The following is an 8767-nucleotide window of genomic DNA, read 5'->3' on the forward strand; positions in this document are numbered from 1 at the left end:
GCATTGAGGGGGGTGAGATCTTAAATTGATGTAAATAGATCCAGTGGTATGCGGTATTTTTAAATTAGTGTGGTTTGTCCAAATCAGGTAATTTTGGACATTATTCCAGACAACCAACATTTTAAAGACTATTTTTTGGGGCAAAGGAAATGTGGGCCCATATTGGAATATTTGTCATATTGGAAGCCCTTAGACTACTATGAGTGGGGTGTCCTGGTGAGGGAGTCCAATAAACGTGTACGCAACACTGTTGACTTCTTGTGGTCTGCTCTTTTCGAGGCAGTTGCCAATATGTACAAGAAGTTCCTCATCAAGGCCTGTACCAGGTTCAGGGCCAGTTGGTGGCTGTGGTTGAAAATGGAAGGGGTTAGTTATAGGACTGACTTCACTATGGATCCCAACAAGTAAGAGCAAAAGATTTGGGAAAGAAAGTCTAATATACATTATCCTTAATTTTTTCGAATTTAAAATCCCCACACAGCACATACTTATTATTGTCTGATATATGTATAATCCGAATAGAAATGAAAGAGATATATTTTTGATAGACAGTAATGTTTTAAGTCCTATTATTTATCAGTCACCTTTTGACATCCTAATATGGTGACAATAGAAACCCATCATTTTTTCGTAATGAAAAGAAGGGGGTTATCCTTATAAAACTTAGTTGTTACGGCTATAGGAAAAGAAGAAAGACTCCCATGCCTTCAGTTGTTAAATTTGGCAAATGTACCTAATTTAGGGATATATTCAATATCTCTAATTTGAAGTCGGGGCTTTATAAATTTTATGTTTAATTTTTTTAAATAGAGATGTAACATTTTGAAATAAACTCATAGAGCTAGGTCATAATAGTTCATTTTACCGTCACTAGGAAATCAAACTGTTTAGGTACAAACAGAATGACTTATCATTGCGCATAAGTGATGTAAATCTCTTCCATTTTGGCCATGTTAAAGAAAAGTAACTCAAAATCAACTTGATCAGCCTGACAATTTTGATAATGTGTAATCACTGTTCTGCATTTATCATTCTAAATCAGAATATTTATTTTATATCTGTCCACCTAACTAAGTCAAGCAGCCAAGTTAAAATCCTTTACAGTAATATATATTTTTTCTCTGTCTTGTTTAGGCTCATAGCTCATACACGACTAGCTTCTTTAACCACTCTGAACCTCAACTGTCAAAAAGGAAATAAAACATTAGAAAAAAAATATTTTTCTTGTTGCCAACTGTTAATGATTATTTAGCGACACAATAATTGTATTTTTAGAAATATGTATCAATGACAGGGTATGAATCGAGATTAATTCTAAGGAAAGGCCCTTGATTGAATTAAATTAATATACAATTCCAAATCCCATATTATACTTTTTTTGAGTTCATAATATAAGTAGAGTCCGCAGTTTTAACAAGAGTCAACTTTTGAAAACTAAGGAAAAAGTCTGACTTGTTGTTACTTTTATTGAATCACACATACTTTTTTTCTGTTAAGAAACCGAAAAAGGCTCAAAATCAGTTGATAACTATTATTCCATTTTTCCAGCTATGGAATTTATTTAAATAATTGTAGATAATTATTTACAATTTAACAAAAGCTGTTTCTAATTCAACTAATCAACCTTCAGAAAACTGATTAAGAGAAAAGAAGCAGAAAATTGTCAGCTGACAGTGAACTATACTGTATATTTTTGTGTTAGCGATATAACTCCGTGCTGAAAGGAAAATACATCGCATCTTCATTTATTTACAAAAAAAAGAGAGTCATGATAGATGACCGACATCAGCAGTAACCTCCCCCCTCCAAAATCTGATGTTACATGAAAACATTCCATGTATACATAATTAAGTTCGTAATGTGTAAATATAATTTTTTTACCCTTTGCAATTATAGACAGTTTATTGAAAATGGGGATTCAATCTTTGTCCATTATTTTTTGAAGAAAAAAGTAATGAATCTAAATAGTTTTTTATGTATTCATATATATGTAGACATTTATTTGGAACGTCATAAAAGATATGTAAATAAGTTGCTTTTTATACTTCAATCAGCGTTCTTGAGCTGGGATATTTATTTATTTATGGACTCGTATTAGGATTGTTTGTTTATTTCTCATTTGCTGCGTTGAAAAGTGTATATATACTATGAAAGAAATCTAATACGATCTCTAAATATTCAATTAGTAAAATAATAATGATAGCAACAGCTAAATCAATGTTCACGTGAATGTTAGATGAAAATGGATGACATGTGTGAATATTTAGTCGTTTATACATCCTATTAGGGATGTTAAAATATAAGTATAAAAAAATTGTATTGATGTTAATATTCGGTCTCAAAATCCTTGACCAGTCAGAGACCGTTATGACTTTTAGTGGGCCGAAATATTTCGGTCTGGACCGGTTCAAAATAATCAGCCCAGATCGTTCACATTTAAATTTAGTTTATACGGATTCTATAGATGAATTGTTGATGACGTCATGTCTGTTACAAAATTGTGAACATCGACCTACAACTCAATTTGAAAGAACATTTCCTGTAAAATTAAGGCTGTTTCATATGTCATATTTGTACAGTTCATAAATCAGACGGATAAGGGAGAAAATTGGTTCATAGCACGATGTTACCTCGTTCAACAAAAAATATACAGTGTATGTATTTCTGGTTCCTTCCTTCTTCTCAGTGTTCTGAACGTTAATTGGTGGAAATAGTATTAGTTTTTGTTAAACTGCGAACAATTCTGATCAATCATTAAATAATAGTTTGATATTTGGGAAAAGTTGTCTAACTATTAACTGATTTTGGGCATTTTTTCTGTTTCTAACATTAAAGTTAAATGACGTGATAGATTGAGACAGAAAAAATTGGTTCCATGAAAACAATTAAATTGTCTGAGATTGCAGTGTGTAGCAAAAAAATCGATCCAAATTAGTGTAGAATAAATTATTGATGAAACTTATCGGAATAATATGAATAATTTTATATTTTATGGATCCATAATTTTCAACAGTTGAAAATATTTTATTAACATATTCAAATAATTAAGTTTAAAACAAAAATTTATGAAATTTTTAAATTCTGGAATAAATAGTCAAAAGTATAGCATTGTTTCATCAAGAAAGTTAAGATACTCTCTCTATTAAACCTTTATTCAAACTAAAAGTTGACAGCAAAACATTTTTTTCCTATTTGGTAATGTTAACTAAATACAAAATAAAATGGATGAAGAGTTATGGTTTTGTATTGTAAAGAATATATTAACATATATAATTTCCACACCATCATAAATCGTTACCTACTGTCCAGTCAAAGCTCCATTTTTAAGCGGAAGTACTTCAAAAAATGGTAAATTTGAGTGAAGAAATTTTTTTAATGTAATGATAATCACGAGAAGAAAAAATTAGCTTATAATTATTTTTGTTTGATTAGTAAAAATTCGTCTTTATTAGATAATTGGCTTTGTATATTGTACAATATACGATGATATATTATTATATTGAATTTAATAGATTTGGGGAAAAACTAACTATACAAGTGTATTCCGAAAGGTTGTGTATTTCAAAGGAACACTTATGTTTAAAATTTGGAAGAACTACCTACTCCAACTAAATTGACCGGAGGTCATATTTTAACCATTGTTTGTTATTTAGTTTGTTTGTTAGTCACCTGGATTACGGCAAAAATTACAAATCGATTTTTATTATGTATAGTGATGTGCCGTGAGCTGAATTTTTGTACATGAGTATTTTCGAGTTTTCTAAAATAATACTCGAGGAAATACGAGCTTTACTTTTACTTGCTTGAATACTCGTTATTCGATTGATTACTCGTTACTCTCCTGAATACTCGTTACTCACTCGAATAAACGTTACTTGCCTCAACACTCCATAATCACTTTATTCTAATTAATATAAAGTACTGATGACCAATCACAATTGTTCTTGTAATTTATGTTCCACAGATTAATCTAAAAATTAGTTTAACTTACTTGAATCGTGATCATAAATGTAATTCAACAGTTTATATAGTCAATAAATTAAAATTTTACTATGGTCTGGTTAAAACTGGTAACAAATATGTTTTAGTGGCACTGAAGCTTATTAAGGATAATATATAGAAAAATAAAAGTTTTTCGACGGCTAAATATGTCACCAAATTTCTACCAGTAGGAAAAAAAAATTCTACAATTCCAAAAAAAATCTCGATTCTAGTAAAAATTTCAGATGCCGATTCCTAATGTTGAATATTTTAAATAATATTTTAAAAAATACCATCTTCCCATCAGGCGCCCACAGGATTATAATTTAAGAGGAACTTGATTTTTAGAATATTTTTGCAAAAAAATCTAAAAATTATTTTTTTTTGGAAAAAATTCGAAAAACTAAATATTTTAGGAAAAAAATTTCAAATATTAAATTTTTTGAAAAAAATTTCAAATATAACTATATAATTTGATATTTAAATGTTTTTCAAAAATCCACATCTACTTACAAAAAACCACAGCTATTAAAAGAAAATTACATTTTTTGCAAAAATATTCAAAAACTCTCCAGCAGTTTTAAAAGCAATGAAATTTTACGAAAAAAATTTCAAAAATTGAGTTTAAAATTTTTTGAATAAACAAATTTTATTATTAAACTTTTTTGAGAAAATTTCAAAATACATAGTTATTCTCAGAAAATCAATTTTTTGAAAAATTAAATTAAATTTTCTATTAAAAAGCTTCTTTATTTTGGAGGGGAATATTTTTTTCCCCTTTCATACCTTAGAAAGGAAATAATCAACTAACTCATAAATAATAATCGGAATGCATTTAAACTCCATGCCGATCTAGATTAAAAAAAAAAAAAAACACCTGATTCTTCTATTCCTGATTCCGATTAATCGTCCCATCACTAATTAATTGTCCAAACTATGGAAATAAGGATATACAGGTGGTTAATTTTAAATACATACAGAGTTAGTTTTAGTTTACATAGTTTAGTTCTTAGCGTCAATTTCCAAACAAATTGTTAACGTGTACTCTTCTGATGGATGTGGAAACAACCTAGACCACCAGTGATGATCAATTTTTTAGTTCTACTAATGAGTGTTTGTCAATAATTCCAAAGTAAAGAATAATTATACTGAAATATGTGATGATAAACACATTCTTATTGATATTGCATGTTATATATGCATGTAATGCCTTCCAGGCTAAATTTTTGCACAAATAAAGCACATTCAATGAGTTGATTTTGCAACAGTATTAACGTTTGATTAATTACAAAAGTGAATAATTATATTACGCATAATCTAATTTCCTTTGACTATATTTATATCTAACATACAATCTCAAAACTCAAGTATTAGTGATGGGCTTTTGTCTGAGAATCCTAGACCGGCCTGAGACTCATATGATTTTTAGCGGATTCTTACGAATTCGGTCATTTAAAAACGTTCAGTTTAGATCGGTCCTATTAAAAATTCGGTCTAGATCTGTCTTACAAAAAAAAATATTTCTGTGTTGGTCTCATTTAAAATTGGGTCTCGACGATTCTATAGATGAATTATTCAGGACGTCATGCGTCCTCCAAATTTTGAGCTTCAACCTATAACAACGTCTTATGAAGTGTTGCATAAATCATATTCGTACAACTCATAAATCAGGCGGATAAGAGAGAAAATTGGTCCACAATTTGAAGCCACTTAGTCTCAACACTAGTAGTAATATATCAGTTGATCCACCACGTGTGTGATCTATCAAAATCTATGTGTAGTACATGACTCGACTCTTTGAAGCATCATTAATATTGTTCTTTAATATGCTTTGCACAATTATATTTTAAAGGCTTAAAAAACATATATATACAGGTAAATCCCAAAGTATTATTAACTATCAATGTTTGGACTTTGAAATTAATCTTCGATCACTTCTTCAGCGTCTTAAAATAACAAAGGTGAAAAAAAGTTATGTTATTGCATGTCCTAGTCAAGTCTCAAGTCTTTACTCACAATTCCAAGTCCTCAGAAAATAACATACACTGTTTATTCAGTGGAATACTTGACATGACTTGAGAGTCCACGTCGAGTCGAGAGTCTTAGTTTTAGAGTCCAGGTCAACTCCATAGTCTATGATTGTACAATTAAATTGAATCACAAGTCTTCAGGTATGAACTCCAGTCTATATAGAGTCTCGATTTCAAGTCCCCACCTCTGTCAAATAATATACTTATAATATAATCGCCCATTTATAATTGTTAATCAAAACAAAAAATCAAATTTGGAGCCATTTTAAAAATAAGGTAATTGACAAATTTCAAGACTAACTAAATAAACATGTCATCTCCGGCTAGTAAACTCTCAAAGAAATATATATCTAGGCTTGTAAATCATAAGCATTTTCGGTATAATAAGAAACTCAAAATTAATCTTGTAAGCCTAACAATTTGAAAAAAGTTTGAGAGGAGAGTGCCTTAGCTGTTATGACGTTTCATTAAATTAACTGTGATATAAAAATAAACATGAACCTCGCTCAGTATCAACTAGCAAGGTCATAGGAAGGAATTACTCTCTTTCCATCTTCAATTATACTCTGATTCTAGCATGGACTGCCAAATTTATAACTCCTCAACAAATCCTCATCTTTATTCTCTTTAATTCATGAGCTCACACACTCTTCGTTAGTGTTGTGTCGTTTCATATTTAGGACTAAAGACTGCCGTCCCTTCCGTTCAGTCTGGGTCCGGTCCAGTACAGTCCTAACAACTTATAAAGTTCGGTCACTTAACTTAATGTCTTCTTGTTAAATCAGTTCTAATACTGACAGTCCTAAAGACCGGTCCTAAGAATTGAATAAATTGGCCGAATAAATAAGGACCGACATATTACAACTCGTGGTTATGCCTTACACTTAATATAGATTTCCCTCCTCAAAAATAAAAGAATAATGTTACCATATTTATAAAATATAAAACACTGCGCACCAGCACCAAAAAACTCTTACGCTAAAAAAACTGACAATTTACAACCTAGTAAGTCTGACCTTGTCCTTCCTCGAATTTAGAGTATCCCTATGTTAAAGGAATCTTAATCAGAGGTATCCGCAGGGGTGGGCCCCAATCCCCAAATTAAGAAGTTTTTTACTTTTTTTAGAAAATTTTATTATTTAAATTCTTTATCAAAAAATTTAATATTTGAAATTCTCTATCAAAAAATTTAATATTTGAAAGTCTTTATCAAAAAATTTATTTTTTATAATTTATAAAAAATAATATTTGAAAGTCTTTATCAAAAAATGTATTTTTATAATTTATAAAAAATAATATTTGAAATTGTATTGGAAAATATTTAATTTTTTGTGAACAGCTATGGAACAGCTAAAACCAAGAATATATATATATATATAATCCAGCGGACGCCCCTGCTAAAAGTAGCCTCTATCAATTAACATTCCAACAAAAAACTTCATGCTTATATAAAAATATAATAAATATAAATTATGAATTGTAGGTACATTATTCTTGATTACTCAACCTGTATCTTACTCTTCAGTCTCTACCTATGAATTCATTGCAAGTTTGACGCATGAAAAAGTATGCAAACAATGCTCATAATTACCCATCCTTAATATTTTACCTCTATGAGTGATTTTCGCAAGTGAACAACGATATTGCGTAGTATGTTATTTTAAAACCAACATCAAATGTTAGGACGTTTCTATGGAACATTCACGCAATAATACTTATTCTACATGGCTACATATATACAAACCCTAATGACTGGTTTCTTCCAAGAGATGTAAGACTTTTCTCCACACCTTAATCATAATTTTTTCTTTGTAATGATGATAAATCTCAATTCTATTCCGGCTTTTATACATATCCATATGCGTCGAGGCATGGATCATTACTTTACATATGTTTAGGAATGGATCCTTTATTTTGGGGCGTTGAAGATGGAATAATCTCTTAGAGATTACATATAATTGAAATCTCTGTAGGAGTACACGTGTATAAAATGAATATTTAAATTTGAACTTTAGAATATATGTATATCGTATACATATCATTATTCCATTCCATGGATATAAATATCATATGACGTCTGATATGGTAATTGCCCCCATCATTGGATACATCTTTCTCCCAATTGAGTATGATATTTTTTTTAATCATACATATATCCGGTTCAATCTTAATTGAATAATGACTTAGAAAAAGATACAATCAAGCTATGTGCTCATCAAATAATTTTAAATGATCTATTCAGGTATATGTATATGTGATATCATCAGTATTTGCTATCAAAACAATTTAGCAGTCTTTTATTGTTGCTAATGAAACTCTTTTGTTATATTTATTTTTTAACTTCATTTTTAATTTGAATATCCGGGAATTTCGTCTTATTTTTTAGTTATGGAGAGGTCCAACTCTGCTTTAAAAAGTATATACAAATTAAAGTATTTACTTTAATTTGAATATACTTTTTAAAGTAAAAGAAAAAAAATACAAAAATGTTCGTAGTTGCCACAGAATGTGGTAGGAAGGGAATCTTGAGTCTGTGTTTAAATTGATGTGGATATACATATTAAAGTTTATCTCTCAGAAAATCCTGCATTTAATTAATTTTAGACAACAAGTTTAATATGAGTATATAGATAACGTTGAATTAAGGGTGGTCTATCACAACATTCGCAAGCTGAAAAAAAGCATAATACTGCTGTGACTATATTTCTTAACTAATTGTATTAAAAATCAACATTATAACATACATTTGACATTCA

The sequence above is a fragment of the Lepeophtheirus salmonis genome, chromosome 8 (assembly GCF_016086655.4).
Source record: "Lepeophtheirus salmonis chromosome 8, UVic_Lsal_1.4, whole genome shotgun sequence".
NCBI lineage: Eukaryota > Metazoa > Arthropoda > Copepoda > Siphonostomatoida > Caligidae > Lepeophtheirus > Lepeophtheirus salmonis.